Source organism: Accipiter gentilis, chromosome 24 (assembly GCF_929443795.1).
Source record: "Accipiter gentilis chromosome 24, bAccGen1.1, whole genome shotgun sequence".
Taxonomy (NCBI): domain Eukaryota; kingdom Metazoa; phylum Chordata; class Aves; order Accipitriformes; family Accipitridae; genus Astur; species Astur gentilis.
In genome coordinates this window covers 7,278,289-7,300,394 of record NC_064903.1, presented here as the reverse complement: position 1 = coordinate 7,300,394, position 22,106 = coordinate 7,278,289, and the positions used below count along the sequence as shown (strand labels likewise).

At 39.1% G+C, this 22,106-nt stretch overlaps 1 long non-coding RNA gene across 1 annotated transcript in view; it reads left to right on the top strand.

Moving 5' to 3' along the window:
- The window catches only part of LOC126050340 (uncharacterized), a 111,509-nt gene that overhangs the window by 88,976 nt on the left and 427 nt on the right, over positions 1-22,106 (top strand). The window contains exons 2-3 of the long non-coding RNA XR_007509518.1: positions 16,963-17,117; positions 21,414-21,522. This is a non-coding gene — a long non-coding RNA (uncharacterized LOC126050340). The remainder of the gene's footprint in view (positions 1-16,962; positions 17,118-21,413; positions 21,523-22,106) is intronic.

The following is a 22,106-nucleotide window of genomic DNA, read 5'->3' as shown; positions in this document are numbered from 1 at the left end:
AATACTGACACAAATATTGTACCCATGCTGTTCATTCCAGAAATCTGACATTTCTCAAGATGAGGCCAAATGTGTTTACAGATAGATTTCGGAGTTTATTCAAGCTGAAAGGTACTTCTCATCTTTTGAAATGTCAGACCGCTGCTCCAAGAAAAATGAGTACAAGAGATAGGGCCACTGTTGCACAGCTCCATTTTTAAATGAGCAATATCTGATTGAAGATCCCAGCATTCATACAGCTCAGTGTTTTGCTATGATATATTGGCTGCACTAGCAGAGTGTAGTTACTTGAGTCCACTGATTATTTGCTTCAACTGAGTGCCCACAGCAGTTCCAAAATTCTAGTATCCTTTACAACCCTTATATCTGTTTCAACAGCTGTAATGTCACCTGAGGGGTTGTACTTTTTAAATGACTGATTTAATAAGCTAGAGGGCACAGGTTTGCTATAGAGCTGCTCTGTAGATAGGTGAAGAGAGGCACAAGGAGAGCACAATGTAGTTAAGAGTCTCACTGTGGATCTGCACCGAGCAGGCTACCTGTGCGTTGCAAGAGCAGATTGGCAACAGCAGTACTGAGAATGTCAGAAAAATTATGATCTCATGTCTCCGGCTTCAACTCCCAGTACCTATAACTTTCACACTTCTCTGTAATTCTTCTAGAGTTCTCTGTAAAATCCACATGTAATATCTGAGCCCTCATACCACACTGTTCATATACCTTCTGTATATATGCTGACTGGAGATGATTTTAAACAGAAAGCATCTGTTGCGAGTATGGAATGTGCCATTTTATTTTCATCCTAGGTGAAGTCATCATTAGTTTTGAGTATTTGCCTCAAAATTGCTTGGATATGGAGAATACACCACACCAGAAAATCAAACAGAAGAGCAGGATATTAAATATTATTAATAAATCATTTGACTGTTACAAAACCCCATTTCATACTCTAGTAGTACTGGAATCACATTAAGAGCCTGCTGCAAGGTAGCAATGCGGATTTGCTATTGCTGTTGAAGCCTGAATTGAACCTCTGTGCCAGAGTACAAATTACCTAGTCCACACTTAGCAGCAGAACCACTTTGACCCAGCTCTCTGCTAGAGCAAGAAGACTTTTGCTGAGTTTAATATTGCTCAGTACAAAATTAAAGGTTAGATTATCTGTAACAGCTGCAAGGTTTAAGTGTGGCAAAAGCACTGTGAAGGATTGGGTCACCTAGCTTCCATTAAAAGAAATAAAAAGTGTGCAGCTTGGAAAATCTGCCTGTAATTTTTTGATGTTTATCTTTAAGGTTTCCCTTTCCCTTAGTGAAGGTGTCTGTTGTCAGCACATCACTTATTACAAACCTCAGTGCCTGACATAAGCTGTTTTATTTTCACTTGTCTCTTCAGACAATTTCATCATAGTCTCTCTTCTTTTTTTCCCATACAGCACCTTTCTGTGAGAACAAATATCAACATTAGATATTTTCTGCTTGTACAGAGAAGAGACGTATAATGATACTTAAATAACTTTTAAATAAAGCTAGTACTGCTGCTTCAGACAAGGCAAGGGTATGTGGAATTTGTCCTAAAGAATCTATTCTATGGAGAAGTTTATCAGATAAGATTTGTATAAACAGCCTGTAAATAATAACAGTCCCTAAATTGCACTTAACTTAGAGCACTGTATGAAGAAATTACAAGATCAGGCCAAATCAAGGAGAGTAAGGTCCATAAGAAATCTCTGGACATCCCCAATAGACATGGGAAAAGAAACCCAACTTGCAGTCACTTTGCTGTGGCGGTACATCTCTGCAAAGACCTGAATTCTTCCAGCATCTTCTAGATGCCTGACTTCAAATGTCTTCTTTCTGGAGACACACATCAAACTTGCTGGAAAGATCAGCTTTGTGCAGCACGCTGGTTTAAACAGACACTAAAGATAGCAAAAATGTTGTTCCCTTCTCTCCCTTGATTTTGGAAAGCCATACCAAGAGGGAGGTTGAAGGCTGTTACACAGTCAGGAGGTGCTGCCTCTTAGTCCAACAATTTTCTATCCAAAGGAGCAAACAATATTCTCTAACGAACACCTAAGACAACAACGTGGTGTTCGGTACTTCCCACAAGGCTCCAGATGCTGGTATGAGACCTATCACAAACCTAGGCAGGAAAATCCAGGCCTTCCACCTCCTTCTAGCTAATACACCCAGGTGTTCAACTGGTTCAGAGGATGTTTATTAATGCATACTTGTGGTCTCACGTTGAAATAGTCGTAAAAATTACTAAATATAAAAAACTGATTTGAATTAAGGACAGTACAGGAGGAAAGAGATTATACTGCAGAGTTCTCAAGGCAGTACCGATGCCTAGTATTATTTTCCTAGTGCATTTTTTGTTAATAGCAACTATGATAGTTTTATATAAGATGGAATAAATTTACTAAATACGTGAAATCTGATATCAGGTAGGATTTGGATACACACTCCCCTACACACAACCTCTCAGAGGACTTCAGCATCTCACATTTATGAAGCTGTGTGTGGTAGACTGAGCCTATATTTGCTGCTGCAGCAAACAAACATTTACACCTAATGATGACAAGTGTATCCTCTTTATGCCATAAACAATTGATTTTCAAGCAAAGATAAGAGAATTATATATTATGTATTCCATCTGTAAAACTAATTAACTCCTTTGATTTAGCTGAGAAAGGTGATGTTTTCTGAAGCTCAGCTTTACTGAAAATTGACCTTTCCATCTACAAACATACCATTTAATTTACAAGAGAAACAAAACCTTCGGAATTGCATTTACTCAGTAACTTTAATAAAGGTCAACCCTTTTCAGAAACAATTGTAAATGTGGCATTTAGCCTTTCATATTTTGGAAAGTGTTACTTGAATCTCCACATCCAAATAGCACATTGCCTTTGAATTAAAAACAACTAAATAAGTAAGAACAAAGAAATTTTACGAAATTGTCTAGATCTAAGGTGTTGTAATTAACCCTTAGCTTTTATACTTCCCTAGGACTATTTTCTTGAGTCTCCTGTAACTGAGCCCAACTAATGTTCAATACCTATAGTACATATACTAAAAATGAATATAATGTGTTTCAAAAGGTCCACCAAGTTCAGCAGGAAATAGAATAGGCTTTTTCTTTGACCTTTAGGAAGGAGACTTGGCAAATTCATTGAAGAAAAGCTTATTCATTCCAGATATGGAGGACCCAGTCCAGCAAAGCACTTTAGTATATGATTGACTTTAAGTGTGAGTAGCCCCATTGTAGCCAATGGGTCTACTCTTGTGCTTGAAGGCAAGCAGCACTAGTTAGTTGTTATGTGTATTGTAGTTGAGCCCTGGGAGGCCAAGCTGGAGCACAGCCCTGCTGTGTAATGAACTACAAAAACCCAAAGCAATGGACTATGCTAAAAAGCTGACAATTTCAGTGTTGTGGTTTGTTTGGGTTTTTTATTAAGACCTTTCTGAGATCAATGAATCGAATTCCTCTGGTCTCCAGGTATGGAAAGTGGCATCCAGACAGAATTTCCTTGTTCCTTCTGTCTCTCGTGCTTACCTGTATAGCTAGAAGGCCTGAGTTGTTTCATCTGCCAATTCTCAAACAGAAACAACAGATGAAAGCCATTTGGATGAGAACCTCTTGAAGTTTGTACAATCTAAAGAGGAAATAACCAAATGAGAGAGCTAAGATACGCGAGGATTTAAACCTGTTTGTTTCACTCCTGGTTTTTCTCTGAAAGTGCATTCTTTCTTAAGAGTAGGCAGTGCTAAAGATGGTGCTCAGGTGGAAAGCTTTTTGCCATCTCATGCGATGCTGTAATAGGAAAAAGGGTTGGAAGTCTGCAGTGGACCCAAAACATTTGTTCTAAAGCTTGGACTTTCTGAAGAAAAGCCAGTGTCTTACAAGGTATTTGCGATGCTTTTCAGTGTGTGGATCCTATAAGCAACTGCGGAACCCCTCCAACAGCTTCAGTGAAGAAAGGATTTACATAAATCCAATAAAAAAGCTTACATTTGTCATCATATGATAACATTTCAAACTAGCATATGGAAAATTCTGCCTAATAGAATTAACCAGAGAATTGGATGGCTCAGGACATTTCAGTCAGATTAATACTAATCTTACAACGATTTACAGTGTAAGGAAACTTCCTCTACAGAATAAACATACTGGAGTCAGTTCAAAAATGTTATAACTGTTGACTTCAGTGCTGTTACACCTGGGATGTATTAAAGTTGTCCTCCCAAGAGCCCTTTTCTACAGTTTTTAACCAATATTAAGTCCCATTGCTTTTAAGAGCCTAAAATAATTGTGAATGAATCCCAAATTATTGTTTCTTTGATGTTCGTCAGAGTTGCATGCTAGTCCTGTGTTTTGTGGACTGAGCACTGTAGGCTAAAATTTAAGTTTGGTCGCTGCTGGAGCAAGGAATTGTTTTGCAGAGACAGCATAAAAAGTCCTCTAAAACAAACTCCGTGTACAACCTATAATAGGGCTAAGCCATAAATATCTTGCAAGATGCAGAAACTATTCTGGGCTGCTGAAGTTTCTTGTGGGTTCAGCAATAGACAGATTCAAAAAGCTTCTTGCCTGTAAAAAGTTTGACCAAAGGTGAACCAGCTTCCAGCATCATTCATTCAAGACTATCATCATAGTCTTCAATCTTGCCATCGGCATCTGACCTAAGCTTCTACATGCTTGAATCTCATGAAACATCTCAGTTAAGGACCAGTCTCAACCATGCAAGTGCAGTGCGTTACCTTGTGCGAATGATATTGAGACAACTCTTCACCTCACTACACCAAGCAACCCTGAGGAATGAACCATGTGAGCTTGCTCAGAAAAGCAGAAAGGAACCCACTTCAAAGGACTCAGCAAATAAATCAGCTAAAATTAACATAAGTAAAAAATTTTATTATGTCCTGACATAATAAAATGAAACACATCTAGACTGGACCTGGCAGGGTTTGTAGCAGCTTTTCACTGCTTCAGGGGGAGCAATTCCATTTTGTTATCGAGCATAAGCACCTTCACCAAGCTGTCAGCCAGCTGGTCGGATCATGTACACATACTGTCAGAGTAGGTGGACAATCCAGAGCCAGGACAGATGAAAAAGAACAACTCCCGTTTCCTGGTGCATGATGCCTCATCTAACCGAAAGAAGAAGGAAAGCATGCTCATCTTTCCTTTTGCTCCTGAAGAGTAAAAGCAGCTTGTTGGTGTTCTTGCAGCAAAATGAAGGTTTGATCACATGCTTTTTGTGCCATATATTTTATGTTCTTATTTGAGGTTACATTAGTGAGATTCAACTGGTTCCTAAATGTGGTTCCTAAAAAGTTTGCGAGCCTTCACCGACTACGGAAGACAGTCTCACCAGATTACTATTAATTTTGTTAATTATGGTAGGACCTCCAGGACCAACTAGAAATAAGGTCCTCTTTTGCTAGGCTCTCAAAAACACAGAGATAGATATGTGAGTAGACAAGAGAAATTGGAACAAAGTAAAGGCATAACACACAAACTGAACAATGTCAATGCAAAACCAGATAGGTTATAAGTGTTGTTTTGTTTGGCTTTGGGCTGGGGAAAAGGGACACGCTATGAAAAAAGGAAGGAAGGCACCACATAAAACTAAGTATTAAACAATCACTGAATGACCAAAGGTCCTTTACTTTAGCTGCTCTATACCTGCTTTGTTTAGCTGAAGTTTCTGGAGAATGAACTCACACAGTTTTTGACAAAAGCTACATACAAAAAGGGGTATTTGCTGCATCTTATCCAATTGTAACTCTTTATAGTTTTGCACGCAGGATTTTGAAGTCTTGGTTTGAATTCAAATTTCGCAACTCTTACTATACTAAGGGAGTACCAATTGTATTCTCACAGTATTACTAGAAACTGTCATCATTTAAGCCATGAAAGGTGTTTGATACTGTATGAATTAATGGGTACAATAATGAAAAGAACTAGTTGACGTACTTGACAGACCTCTCCCTGTAATAGAGGCCAGTAACGTTTTGGCTATATGTATTATTTATCTCAGTACCAAAAGAGCCTAAATTCTGTCTCATTGTGAAATGGTTCTAAAAATATGCATTGATGATACAAGTTCAGTTATTCTTTCCCACACTCACAGTAATGCATGCTTCCCCTCCATAAACTGACTGTATTCTTTCAAATCTTTCAGAGTCCTTTGCAGTGTTGTCACTAAAAATGCAATCTCACTCAACACAGTAGTAAATCTCAAAGCTAGCTAGAGAACTCTTTGTAATGTATTTTAAGTGACACTTCTGTCTTGTCATGTGTCATTTGGACAGTAATAAAATGGCAATGGTTGGCATGAAGCTAGAAGGATCAAACTGTATGTATTGGATCAGGCAATATATACAGCTTTGTTATAGAATAAAACTGCATTTTTAGCTAGGAAAAAAAAATTATTTTGTGGAAACTATAAAGATAATAATAAGGCAGACAAATCAGTCTGTTCCAGTCAAGTTCTAAAAGTACTTTAGTATATTCTTTCCCTTTTCCAGAACAAATTCTCTTCTAGGCTCAAAAGGTGAAATCAAGATCTTTGAAAGCCTCATTACTTTGGAGATGAAGTACAGTGTAGTTTAAACATCAGAGGGAAATAGAAAAAAATGTGTGAATGTGGGTATAAAAAAAGCAAATATTAAGTCAATATATTCAGTTGTCTAAAAGAAACACTAATAAATGCATTGTTACTTTCTGACTTTAACTCCAAAACCAAGCATTTATAGCTTTCACTGCTAATGATTAAGATTTGGTGGAACTTACTATGTTAAGATAACATATTTAGTAATAAGCACTGCCTTGAACCAAGTAGTAAAAGCAATCTGAGAGTGAATACTAAAAAGGTTCTTTTAGTAATGAAGGAATCTCCTTAACACAAAATTCCAAGAGACAAATACATCCACTGTCAAGCACCAGCTGTGCTAGAGTTTCATGTTTATCTTATAGAGACCGTGGGTACTAAAAATGTGCCCTTCACCCTTTCAGACTGGGCATAAATATTTCAGTAAAGAGAATTCTGAACATACTTCGTTCCGTTTTTTGAAAGAAGAGTAAGAAAAATTCTGTGTATTTATGTGAATGCACTCAAATATTGCAACAGTACTGTTATTTCTAATGGTATTTGTGAATGGGATTTGTCTTTGAAAACTTACTCATAAGGGACTGCAGATATTGCACTTGCAAATGTAACGCTTCTGGCTGCAGTTCCAACATTCTAGCAGCATGCCAAGGGGCTGATTGGGAAGCGTTTGGCGCACAGCATTATCTAGCTCTGTTCACACTCTCTCATATTCTCCTCCTTCCCTCTCTTCCTCCCTGGTTGACACAATTTTCCACTAGCAGTTTAGAAACTGAATAGAAAAAATTACAAGTTCCCATGTATTCCTTCAATATTCAGTAGTCCCACTGATCACAGTGGGAAGTTTGCATATGAAAGGATCACAAGGTTGGGTTGTAACCAAAATTCATATTAGAAAAATGGCAAAAGCTTATGCTCTAAGCTTTAGAGATGATTAGAATGCAGCAGTCCCACGTTTCTAATCCAGGCAGCTGGACAGCATAAAGATATATAATATAGACCAAAAGTTTCCTATTAAAACCACAATCTTGCTTAACAGGTATTTCATTGCTCTTTCTTTTCATATCAGTTCAGAAGAAATAAGCAATAAAGAGAGCATCCTACCTAACAAAAGCATGCAAAGGGCAAGAAAAAACTGAAGCTAATCACTGCTATCTTGGTGATGTCATATTTCAGTGCCCCAGTATTTTGTATCCCATTTGTGGCTTCTAAGCTGCTTCAAGCTCCTTGCTAACATTTGATTAAGACATCACATGGTGTCTTGAAGGTGATATGGCAGCTGCCCCCAGGCAATTTGAAACAAAAAATAGAGGTGTGAGTGCACCCACACACATATGGACTGTATTGACTTATACAGAACCGGTCTTCTGAGACTGGTGACAGATAGCCAATGAGCCTAGGTCTTTGGCTGTGCTCTGAAAAACACTGTTCTGACTGTAGATTTTGCTGACTTGTTTGGAGCAGTGTATTAACTCTCGCATAAACTGCCTGCACACATTTCTGTATTTTAAATGCGGTTCATTCTTTCATGGTTTTGTGAGCCTCTGTTTGATGACAAAGTAGCTCTTCGCTTGTCAAAGGCTGAATGCCACTTCTGTACAGCGCTGGAGCTTTTTGTGCCTAGCTATCAGTGCATGCCAGTGTTCAACAGCAAAGTGATGAATTCATAAAATGTACTAGCTGCTCAGCATTAAAAATTCTGCACCACGAGGATGTGATAATCATACTGACTTTTGAGAAAATGTTTTGGGGTTTGGTATTACAAAAGGTCTTTATGTCTGGGAGTTGATGCTCTAACCCCTACTAGCATGAGGAGACTTCTGCAGCATTCCCCCCCTCTCTAAAAAGCGTACTTGCTGATGTGCTCAGCTTTTGTCTGATAGGCTAGCGAAGGCTTCCTTTTGCTTTTTACACTGCTGGTGACAGAATAAATTTTCTCTCCCCCAAGACTGTTTTTGGTAAATAAGATATCACAAGGATTTGAGCAAAAAAAGCATTCTCACTGGAAGTATTCAGAAAGCTGTTTTGAAAGAGTTGATGTGTTTGCAAATCATCCAGATATGGATCAGAAACAATGGTATGTGACTGAGGTGACCAGTAACGCAAAACCTAGAGAGCCAATACTTCCTTCATACAATATGTAAGGAAGATGAACAGTGCTATTGCCTTTAATTCCTCTGGAGGGTTTATCACATGAATATGTATATGTGGGCCCTGCTGTTCTGTTTATAGATTACGTTTTGGAAAACTGAGTTTCTTGTTAATGCTGAAGCTAGAAGGGGAAAGCGCAGCCATTGACTACATGTGGTTACATATAGTATGTATTTCATTACATTCAGTCAGTAACTTGCTTACATCTCTGAATATAGTGGTAAACAAGCAAAGTTTCTCACGTTTATGTGACCATGTCATTTATGAGATGGGCTCCTGGGGGCACATGAAAGAATGTCAGAGAAATGAGAAGAGGTACTCTAAGTATACAGTAGTCAAAACTCTCTAATCTAGACCTACTTACATATACGGTCCTGCACCTGTATTTCACCACAAACTAATGAGGCTTCTAAGAGTTATAGAGCTTCTGCTGCTTTCACTGATTTATATTGTTTTCGGGTACCTAAATTAGAGACTTGGTTTCAGAAGGTAGTATTCATAGTTTAAATGTAATGCAAAATACAGCTACTCCGTACAGTTATTCTGTCTGCTTTTAAACTGTGAAAAAACGTGTATCACATAATGTGTTCTTTGAGTGTTTGAGCCTGTGCCCATTGAGGTCAATGACAAAGCTTCTATTGACTTCAGTGATACAGAATCAGGCCCTGAGGCTCAAAGAATTGGTGCATTGTTAATCCCTTGGTGCTAGCAGGCAAAAGGGGCTTGTAAATGCATATCCCACTGCCAATAAATGAATGCCAAGCAGTTAGCATTTCTTGCACCCAAAGCATATGCACTTCATATCCATATAGGTTTTTAGAAGTCTAAATGAAGTACAGTCCCTCCCTAGGCTCCCAGAGCTAACTTTTCTACCTTCAGATTAAAGCATCATTAATTAGCAACCCAAATTTTGCTGAATTAATCAGACCAAACACAATTCCAGCATATTTATGTATGGAACAGAGGTATAGTCTGCTTGTTTTATTATTTCCTCTGTCATCGATCACATACAGTACATTTTGCAGAGTAAAGTTTTGAAACGATTAACTGCCCTGTTCCCCCATAGTACTTCACACATTTGATTGATTTCTAGTCATTTCATTCAGCCCTGACCTTGCTGTGCTACGGTCATTTCTATAGCTCCAAATCCAGTTAATCTGTGCTTAGCGTCTGAATTTATAGCTGAACTACCAAAATATTTAAATATTAACTAACTTCTGCTTGTGTCTATATTCTTTTTGCCTTCCTGATATGATTTCAGTACTCTGCATATGAACTGTAGGGCCAGATCCTAAGGTCTGTAATCCTTTCTTTGGCAGAAAAATCTACTGAAAATGGAAGTACACTCCCCAGATTTGCAAGGTTATTTGGCTCTATCTCCTTTTTTTAGAAAACAGCCTATTTAGAGAATACCTATGGATGTCTTTCAAACACTGAAAAACATTAGGCAAGTGGCATAAGGGTTGGGGAGAATAGAGACAGTTTTCTAATAATCTGAATCCAGAGGTAGGGAACATTACCATGTTTCTGTGAAACAGCTTTCCTTTCCATGCTGCTCCTGGAATAACAGAGCTTCTTTTGTTAACCATCCTACCTTTCATCTCCAAATCATTTTTTTGGGGTAGAATACAAATCATGTACTCTACCGAACAGAAGGAAAAGCCATAGAGCTGAAATACATGCTAACCCCTACCTGAGCAGTTTTGCCCAGAGTGGGGAATCTGTTTATTGCACGTTCTCACTCAGCAGTCCTGCTCACATCTTTTAAGAATCAGTTATGCTGGCTTTCGTGCCAAAAATAGGCTTTCACTGCTCTCTTGCTTCTGTTTTTCAGAAAGAGCTAACATAGCTTGCACATGCAAGCTGGATTCTTATGAGCAGCTTCAACAGGACTGGAAGTTTCAGAAGTTTCCGTGTGCTGATAAACTCCACTGACAGGCTTCAGGCTGCAAGGACATCACTGGCGGTGCAATTAGAAGGCAGTGGTATCACACACAAACCATTGAGGGCCTTGTTTAGCCTTTAAAGACTGTACTTGGTTGTGAGATTGGGAAGGGAGAGAATATGACTTGACTCTCAGGGCCCCAAATGAGTCTGCAGAACTCTGAGCTTGAAAGTGCATTTTTAATCTTAAAAGGAATATGTTTGGTATAAGTAATCAAGAGATGCACAGGACTCCACAATGCTGTTTTTACAAAGCTGCTGAAAAGTATTTAATTCCTGGGTGAGTTGGAAGCATTCAACCTTCTGAATCAGAAATATATTTCCTCTTATGGGGACTGTATACTATACATACTGCATATTTTTAAGATGTGACAATCATGGCCTAAACTAAAATTAGAATTGTATTTCCTCCTTTTTGCCTTTGTGATCTAATGACTTCGAGTCCAGTCTGATGTCCACTGATGTCAGTGAGGGTTTCTTATTCACTGGGACCAGAACTTTATCTCAAGGTTACATCTTTATATTTCTAGGCTTAATGGTCTGATGACCTTGAGGCAGTCTGTGAACTTTGAAAAATGCTTTTGCTACTAAGAGCTGCCATTCAGCTTCCTTTTGGCTTCAGTAGCCTAAGTGGTCTTGTAAGTTCCAAACCCTCACTAACTCAGCAAAAGCCTTTTGATGAACACCAACTAAATTGAGAGAGCAGATCTTCCCTGATGAACCAATTTTGGAAATTTTAGTTATGTTTTGTCATCAAAAATGAACGTTGCTGACGGATGTGAGAAGTGCTGTCAGCTGATCTTCGCGTTTTTAGCTTACAGCTATAGTTCTGAGAAAATTATTTTCATGTATCTATTTTAGAAGATCACTATCAGCTTATTTGAAATGTATCATAATCAAGGCATACGTGAGCGTAAAGTTATGGGGACTCTGCTATTTGACCAAATGACTCTTTGTAAATATGAGAACTACAGGAATAATCTCTTACGAAAAAGCTGGTACATATATTGCATACTGAAAAAACCCACAGAAATTAGTTGACTTTCAGTTCATTATTGTGCAATGTTATGGAAAATGCATTCACTGAGAACAAGTAAAACAGCTGAATTCTGGTCTTGCTTTAAATACAAATCTCAGCACTTACTAAGTTCCCAATGTCATCTCCAATGTGAAATAGCTGGTTTAGCTTGAATAGAGTTGAGGAGGCTGTGGCCCAAGCTAAACCAGCAGAATATATCTGGAGTACATGACCATACTCACAGAGTTGTGCACCTATGTGGAGACATATCCATCACGGCCTTACATTTACTTGGGTTTGACAGTAGGTCTGCAGGGGTATTTGACAGGCTGTTAATTGTCACTGTCTTGAGTTTCTTCATATATTGACTCCTGGAGTATTCTAGAACAATTTCTGCCTTTTCTGAATTAGTTTCATCCTCTGAATTACAGTGTTACCCCCAAGCCTCTTTTTCCTAGTCAGGTAGGGTCCTCTCCCCAAAAACTGTATGCGAACTGACCTGTTAGAGCAACATCACTGGGCTGGTAATTATCATTTATCTCTATGGCTATTTGCTGCTGACTGCTGACTGAAAAGGAGCTGAGAGGGCTCCTGGCACTCTGAGCCATATTTTACAACTAGCCATTGCTGTATTTACAACAATGCAGCCCACTGAGGTGACATATTCCAGCATTCTTCCGCAAAAAGAGACAGAGCATGTGGAACGAAGGGTCAAATGCTGAGTAAGGGTATATAAACTGGCAGGTAGCTTCTAGCAAGATCCAAGTGGGAGACAAATGATTCAGAAACTACAGGGTCAAGGAGATGCAAATCTTGAAAAACTGTGGTCATTATGGTCCAATTCATACAGAATTAGAATAATGCCCTGTCTCCTTCTTGCTTACCACAGATATTTTATTTACTTTTCATGCTCTCAATACATTAGTAAGTCCATAAAAGGGATATTTATCCTCCAAACTGAATCCATAATCCAATCAGATGTATATAGCAAACACATGACTTCATGTGTGCCTTAAAGCTAGACTCCTCACTGAAAACTTTAGGAGTGCTGATCTACTTAGAAGTTGAATTCAGCTCCAACGGCAAAGCCAGGTTCAAAGTTCATGTATATCTAGGCATAAGGGACTGTGTAATGCTGGGTGGAATGGGGTGGCCCTAAAGCTATGAATAAGCCTGCAGTGAAAACATACCCTTCGGTGCTGCTGTCATTGGATTTCACCTTTGACAGCAGAATGTTTCCCTAAAGAATAACAGAAACAAGTGCTTTCCAAAAGATTTCCAGCATGTCGCTTTTCATATATACTTAATACTTCAAAACCTCGTAACAGCACTCCAGAAATTTACAGCACCAAGGAGCCCTATTTAGCAACGCCTTTCCATTAATCTGCTTTTTTTTTTTTTTTCTTCAACGGCATAATTATGTTAGAAATAAGGAAAGCAACTGTGTATTCATGGTCCAATTTAATAGGCCCCAATACTTTGCTAAAGCACTGCAGTGGATCAGTTGGAGTTAATTATTATATAAGATTACATTGCAAATAACAACAGTATGTCAAAGTAATGTGTAAGGTTTGCCTTGCAACACAAAAGCGAGAAATTTCAAAGTTAAGCCTAAAATCGTGTGTTTGCATTTCCTCCTTAACTCACTACATCACAGTTAAAGTATTACAGCCCCAAAGAAACCTTGTGTAAAAAAACTGGCTGCTTCTTAGCTAACCCTTCTGATAACTGTACAGCTGGTTAACAAGATGGTGTTAAGGATAATTCTGAATTGTCTTGCTTTATGGAGATTTAATTAACTGGTTAATAACTGTGAAAGTAATTGTGGAGTTGGATGGTGCTCAGAGTCAGTGTCATAACCTAGGTACAGGAGGCAGAGCTACTCTTTTTGAAAAAGAGTGATTTTTATGTAAACAGGTTTCAAGGTAGAACTATAAGGTGACCTCTCTGCCACCTTCCCCCTCTTTGCCACCTTCTTCTTCAAAAAAAAACCCAACCCATGCTATTTTATAATTTCTGATGTATGAAGAACAAATAGCTCATGAGATATTTTAAAAAAAAATTCTAGTCCTGCCTTTCCTGTTGTTTCCTAGCCTCCCTTACACCTCAACACTATGGATACGTAGGAACAAAATAGGCTATTAGCTTTATTCAAAGACCATTGAAGTCACTAGAATGATGCTTAATGAATGTAATGGTTTTTAGATTAAACTCTAGGTTACTGCATCACAAGTACCAAGGAAACAGCATCTGACTCATGAAAAGGAGGGATTTGACTTGATTTACATTTATTGTTTTGCATTTGTTAAGACACACAAATTATTATCCGAGATTGAGTGTCCAGTTATGGTTTGATGTTTTAAACAGTTCTCTGTAGTACCAGAGGGGCCTCTGGTAGAAAGGGGAACAATCACATCTGATATCTCTAATATTTAGAAAGCAATATAAAAGATAAAATAATAATTTAAGAGTAAAAATCTTTCAAGATTTGTTTAAATAATTTGAAGCAAGAAAAATCACAGTGCTTTTTTCAGTTAATTTTGCATTCTTGAAATATGATTCTTCAGGGGGGTACATATGCAGTTAAGCTAAACAGTAAAAACAAATTTTAAATTCAAGACTATAGAATCATTTTTAAATGAAAGGAAATTTCTGCCTAAACTTTAGTCTTAAGGGATGCCCAGAAGGATTGTGGGGTCTGCTAACTAGTTCCTAAGCAATACACATGGAAGGGTGAAAAGAGTGAAAACAAATATATGGATCATTCACTGGTGTGCAGGCCTTGATCAGAATCTTTCTGCCATGCAAAATATGATAACTGCAATTACAGAGCAGAAAAGTCAAATACAATGAATCATAGAATCACAGAATGGTTTGGGTTGGAAGGCACCTTAAAGATCACCTAGTTCCAACGCCCCTGCCGTGGGCAGGGACACCTTCCACCAGACCAGGTTGCTCAGAGCCCCATCCAACCTGGCCTTGAACACTGCCAGGGACGGGGCATCCACAACCTCTCCGAGCAACCTGTTCCAGTGCCTCACCACCCTCACAGTAAAGAACATCTTCCTTACATCTAATCTAAATCTACACTCTTCCAGTTTAAAACCGTTACCCATTGTCCTATCACTACATGCGCTTGTAAGAAGTCCCTCTCCTTGCTTTCCTGTAGGCCCCCCTTAGGTATTGGAAGGCTCCTATAAGGTCTCCCCAGAGCCTTCTCTTCTCCAAGCTGAACAACCCCAACTCTCTCAGCCTGTCTTCATAGGAGAGGTGCTCCAGCCCTCTGATCATCTTCGTGGCCCTTCTCTGGACTTGCTTCAACGGGTCCACATCCTTCTTGTGCTTGGGGGCCCAGAGCTGAATGCGGTACTCCAGGTGGGGCCTTGCAAGAGTGGAGTAGAGGTGGAGAATCACCTCCCTCAACCTGTTGGTCACACTTCTTTAGATGCAGCCCAGGATATGGGTGGCTTTCTGGGCTGTAAACACACATTGCTGGGTCATGTTGACCTTCTCATCAACCAACACTTCCAAGTCCTTCTCCACAGGACTACTCTCAATCCACTCATTGCCCGTCCTGTATTTGTGCTTGGGATTGCCCAACCCATGTGCAGGACCTTGCACTTGACCTTGTTGAACTTCATGAGGTTCACACAGGATCACCTCTCAAGCCTGTCAAGGTCCCTCTGGATGGCAGCCCTTCCCTCCAGCATGTCAGCCGCACCACACAGCTAGGTGTCGTCAGCAAACCTGCTGAGGGTGCGCTCAATCCCACTGTCCATGTCGCCAACCAAGATGTTAAACAGTGCTGGTCCCAATACCAAACCCCTGAGGAATGTCACTCATCACTGGTCTCCACTTGGACATCAAGCCATTGACCGCAACTCTTCGAGTGCGACCATCCAGCCAATTCCTCATCCACCAAGTGGTCCATCTGCCAAATCCACGTCTCCAATTTAGAGACAAGGATGTCATGTGAGACAGTGTCAAATGCTTTGCACAAGTCCAGGCAGATGGCGTCTGTTGCCCTTCCCTTATCCACCATGCTGTAACCCCGTTGTAAAAGGCCACCAAATTTGTCAGGCACGATTTGCCTTTAGCGAAGTCACGCTGGCTGTCACCAGTCACCTCCTTATTTTCCATGTACTCTAGCATAGTTTCCAGAAGGATCTGCTCCATGATCTTGCTGGGCACAGAGGTGAGACTGACTGGCCTGTAGTTTCCCGGGTCATCCTTTTTTCCCTTTTTAAAAATGGGGGTTATGTTTCCCCTTTTCTAGTTAGCAGGAACTTCTCTGGACTGCCACAACTTCTCAAATGTGATACATAGTGCCTTAACCGCTTCATCCACCAGTTCCCTCAGGACCCATGGATGCATCTCATCAGGTCCCAGGTACTTGTGCACCTTCAGGTTCCTTAGATGGTCTCGAACCTGATCTGCTCCTACGGTGGGCAGTTCTTCATTCTCCCAGTTCCTGCCTTTGCCTTCTGCAACTTGGGCAGTGTGGCTGGAGCAGTTCCCAGTGAAGACTCGGGGAAAAAAAGTCGTTGAGTACCTCAGCCTTCTCCATGTCCCAGGTAACCAGGTCTCCCATTTCCTTCCAGAGAGGGCCCACATTTTTCCTAGTCTTCCTTTTATCACCGATGTACACATAGAAGCTTTTCTTGTTGCCCTTGATGTCCCTGGCCAGATTTAATTCTATCAGGGCTTTAGCTTTCCTAACCTGATCCCTTTTAGGGCTTTAGCTTTTCTAACCTGATCCCTTTAGAGTCCATTTATCCTACTCCACAGTAGAATTTATTTCACTAATCTAAGGTGCTTTACACTGGATGAGGATTTGGTCCAGTGTATTTTGAAAAGTAACACTAAGAGCTGTGGGACTATGAACACAAGATAGATGGGTGCCTCTTCCTTGACTTCGTCTGAGTCAGTTACACAGTGAAGTCTGCTTTCAAATTTACTAAAAGTAATGGTTGTATGAACAACACAGAGCTTCATCATCAAAAGTAAGATGCTCTAGCAACATCATGGGTTAGACAAAGTTCCTAAAAATAGACATTCAGTGATAGTAGTGATCTTACCTTCATGTTAGTACTTGAGTGCTTATGAGGACACAACAGAACTCAAAACAGGATTCTAGCAGTTTACATGTTCAAGAGCAACTCCAAGATAAGCTGATACTAAACCAATATTTAACAGATGATAATAAATAAATATCTCTTTTCATGCAAATCAGGTCTGTGGACTCCTTGGGACTCATGGGCTACTTCTGAAGAGTCTGCAAAAGGTAATTAAGAAGAGTAAATCTATTGCCAGTCAACTTCAATTTGCTATATAAGGACCACTGCAGATCTACTGGAGAATGCTTAAGGCTCTTCAAATTGATACAAGGTGAGAATTGCTATTACAAAACCCTTTGCAATTGCTTTTTCACTCCTTATGCCTTCTGTTGTGCTGAAAGAGCAATCAAATAGTCAGTCAGTTTTATACTGTAACTATCAAGATCCAGCACAGTTGCTACAAGGTGTGACTTGCGAAGCCAAACAACTTTTAATTAGGAATGAAAGTTTCATAAAGCATGAGAACAGTTCTGTTAACATTGGCTATGTTGTTACTATCAGGTCTTTTTAAATAAGCCACTGGGTTTCTGAAGGATTTGCTTGTCTCCTGAACACCGCAGATTATCAGAACCACATTGTGTTACTCACATCAATGTAAGTGTACCACTGTAGTCATCTTTGTACTTTCAGTTAATCCCACTGAAATCAATAAATCAAATCATGTTAGGTGAAATTCATCTCTGTGCAGATGGACAATGCAAGTCCTTCACAATACAACAAAATATGATTTAAAGACTGTGTATTAGATCTTTTAGTATACATGGATCAAAATCTCCAGCCTGTGGGTTAGACTGTGATGTTGCAATAGGATATCTCTTTTCCTATGATTTTTCTCTGTTGCCTTCTCAGATTCTGGACTGTCCCATAAATTCCCTATATTGACAGTTTGCTAGCTTCCTTGGTGTTTTTCTTCATACATTGTGTTGTTAGAGTTTCAGATGCTGTTGGAATTGGATGGCAGGTAGGTCTTTAAGTGAGAGGAAAAAATGGTCTTAAAGTACTGGAGCTGCTCATTCTTACCACATATGCTATATGCACCTCCTTCTTCTAAGGAAATGCTTTCTTTTCATGGAAGTTGCATAGGGAAATCTTTTCACATTCAAGGTGACATTTATTGGGTAGTGACAAAGCAAGGGAGAGACCAACACTCCACAGACAATATATTCCCCAGGACTAAGGGAGACACAGCTTAAAGTTCCTTTTCTGTCTAATTTCCTTCCCATATTAACTAATACCTTATATATATGAATTGGATTAACTTTAAAAAAAAGAGAGTGATTCCATACCCTAGTGTTGCAAAGGCTGACTCCAGAAGTAAAACAGGTTCTTTGAAATTAGCAGAGAACTGAATGTCAGTTTTCTGCATAACTTAAAAATTTGTAATCACCAGACTGATGGCTTAGGGGAGGGTAGGAATCTCTGTCTGATCAAGTGGAACAGAACAAATCTGAAGTCCTTAAAACTTCAGTGAAAAATGTAAATTCTTTTTGTCTAAACATCCATTTCCAAGAATCTATGTGCTGTTTTCCAAAGACGTTTTCATTAAAAGACACTACTGCAGATTTGAACTGAGATGAGGTGAGTTATGGTAATATACAAACACACACCAGGACGAAAATAGACTTTTGATTGGCAAACAATCATCTGAACTGATTATTCACTACTTAGGGCTAAAAGAGATTGTCTTTAAGAAGAATATATTTCAGTAATTATATACGGAAATTAAATATTCATTGGTCAGATATTGCACATTTGAAGTGGGCATGAACTGGATATAACTCCCAAGATTTCTTGAAAACTGTATTCATAGGTATAAAACAAAAAGAGAGAGAGGATTCACTTTAACAGTATATAGGGGATATCATTACTTTTTTACTTGATTTACTGTTTCCTTAAGTAATAAATATAGATGAGCACAGCAACAGTACAGGTTTAAATAAGAATTGCAGGGCTGTGTTATGCCAGCAGTGCCTAGCGTACAGTTAATCAGAAAGGAGAAGGTAATATAAATTGTTTCTGACATTATGGGACTATAATAACACTACATTTCCACCAGCCCCGTAGCTCTTAGAAGAATTAGAAGTATGTATCCTGAAGATACCACAAACCCAAGAAAAATGAAGACATTTGTACATGCTGACTGTTTCCACATTTGTGTCTTAGTTGTGCAATTGTAATATATATAGGTTATTACTGTAACAGTCCATGTTCCGTTCTGATAAAAATTCCTGCATGAATTTGCTTCTGCTACCTAAATTTGAATTAGACTCCAGTAATGGAGTAATGACTTTTATTTATCAACAAGTTTCCTCTTTGACCCTGTTCCTACACAAATCTTGATCATCCTTCCATGTACTAGAACATATTTCTATGTGCCAGATGATATTATTCTGCCAAGATGTATTGGGCAAATTCCTAGCTCCAATGATAGGGGTAATAAACCTACCATACACTTCTGTGTTTCCAGGATTTCACCTGTTAACTGTTCTTAGAAAAAATGAGCAACAACAAATCAATGGTTCAGGCAGTCTCCTATCCTGTCTCTAATGCTGACTGGTACAAAAACTTTCAGAGAATGTTAGACATACTGTAAATTCTCATCATGCATAAGAACAGGTCTTTCTTGAGGCATCCAGGAGCTACTTTTTGCCATGAATTCTGAATATTAATCCCAGCAGCTTTTTACTAGTTAGTCTAATGCATTTACTCCACTAATTCACATAAAATTTGAAACTTTTAAAAACAATTATTTTTGCCAAGAATACTGTGTAGAAGACAGCTTTATAGATTAGCTATAAAGTGCATAGCAGAATATTTCTGTTAAAACTGTCTCTTGTCTGCTGCCTTTTAATTTCATTTTATGTCTCTGTTATTGCATGGTAATGAAAGGTAAACAGGAGAGCTTCAATAGTTTGTTCTATGCCCACTCATAATATAATCAAATCTTAACTAGATGTCCTTTTGACCTGTTTTCCAAAATGTATGAAGCTGTAACGTCTGTATTCATTTTCCCTCTTTTGACACTGTACTTTCCCCTTGACTCCTTCTATCTGTAGTTTCATCTTCTTCCTGAATCCCTTTTCATCTTTGCTTCTGTCTCTCCTCACTATCACTCTATCTGTTAACTGTCTATTGCAGAATTAATCAGTTTAGCTAATCAAAATGCTGACATTAACATAAAGTTCAGTTAATTGTTTGTCCTTTGTTTTTATGAAGAAATAACCAGTTTAAAACAAACAAACAAAAAGGCTGTAAGACACAATTGGTAATACATTTATTGGCAATTATAACCTGATTTGGTTGGTATTGGGAGAAATACAATGATTTCTAGAGACTCGCTGCCTGAGCTTCTCTTGCAATTAGAAACAGGAATGACAAAAGTGATAAAGTCAGCTTAGTGCAGTTAGGGTGAAGCTTGAGCCACAGAATCCTGGTGTAGATTTTGCCATGACTTTATGCTAACACTATGGGTTTAGCCTAGTAACATCAGAAAGCTCAGTGAGAACGCTGTGTCCCAAATTCCATAGCATTTTTCTAATCCACTATTAGACATTACATTGAGAACACATTAGCTAATTATAAATCATTACCTCCTCCTGCTCAGGTAGATAGTACTCAGAATCCCCTAGTGTCCCAGAACACTATAAATCATCTAAACATGAAGCTCTGATTATCCTGCAAATTCTTGGTTGTATTTAGTTAGGGAAGGTTTGGGAAAGCATCTGGTATGACCTCGGTTACCATGGAACTCATTAACTCGAGTCACTGAGCATCCCTAGCAAAGTATATAAACTACTTGCATGGCATTAATATCCACATAAAGCCAACTAAACTCCTACCATTTTGTCCAAGGACACGCTGGGTTCACTGTCAAGAAAGATAAACTGGGATGGGGTCTCTTTGGGTTTCTCCAAAATCTGTATGGGACAGCTGCTGTACCATTTGTATCTGCAAATAGTACCATGAGACTAATTGCCTAAGCAAAAAAGCAAAGTGTGTATTGAAAATTATAATAATGACATGTATACTAGGGACTTCAGGAGGAAAAATGTGGGTGGTAATGAAAATTTATTTGTCTCTTAGCACAGATATATTTTGGATTATAACAAGACTCTCCATTTTGAGATGAGGCTGTGAAGCACCATTTTATTTGAGATGAGATACCCACCCTACTGGCTGTTCTGACACACGCCACCTTCATTCATGGCTATTTTATCTCTTCTCTTGTTCTAACATCTATAATGTTAAACATAATTTCTTTCATAATTTTGTCAGTACATCATCAGCTGTCAGTGTGGCAGGTGGCAGTCAGCCTGGAATACACAGCTGCAGGCATGGAGAGAAGAACTTTGTGAGAGCAAGTGAAGAGGAAGAAAGAAGGGGTACTAGGAAAAGACACAAAATAGAGGACAGCAGGACTTTGTGGAGAATGTGTTAGAAATGGGCTGGAAGTGGGTAGAATGGGGAAAGATAAGTAGTTTGCAACCAGGGCGAGAAATTATTTGCCTATAGGAACATGGTTTTCACAACTGTCTTGAATGATTAAACTTCATGTACCTGTCCGTAGTTTTCAGATCTGCTATGCTCACCAAAGGACACTGGAGAGAAGAGTGCTCTACAGTGAAGCTGGGCTGCTGCTCATGATCTTAATTCTGGGTCTGAAACTTCCTGTCTAGGTGAGCTGGGCCAGTTGCTTCCCTCAAGTTTTTAAATCTGTATAAGAAGAATACAATCATGCTTCATGGGATCTTTACGGGAATTCATAGGTAATATCTGTAGAGTGCTTTGAGCTTGTGGAGTGCTATAGATATAAAGATGGACTTTATACTCCACCTGTCCATACAGATAAGCATTTCTTTAAACAGATAAAGTGACAACTGCCATCTCAATCTAAACAGGGAACATTACCAGACACCCTGCAGCCTGATCCCTACTCCTGCCTGAACTGGAATAGAGTCCATTTTCTGGGCACAATTCTCATAAAACAACACACATGTAGCAACCAATGCATGCACCTAGGAGTAAGTAGGAGTCACATATATGCTGCTAAAGGCATATGTTATGCTCCTGCGTCATTAATGGGATGCCCTGTTCTTCACCTGTGCCTTTGGCTTCCTTCAAGAGTAGTGGTTTGAATCTCTGATGTTATTTATTAGCATGTGTGCAGTAACCTGCCACCGTCTCACATCTCGTATGCTTATGTGACGCTAGAGCCAGTGGCACTGGTTGATTATTTTGCAAATGCAAAGCCAACTGCTTT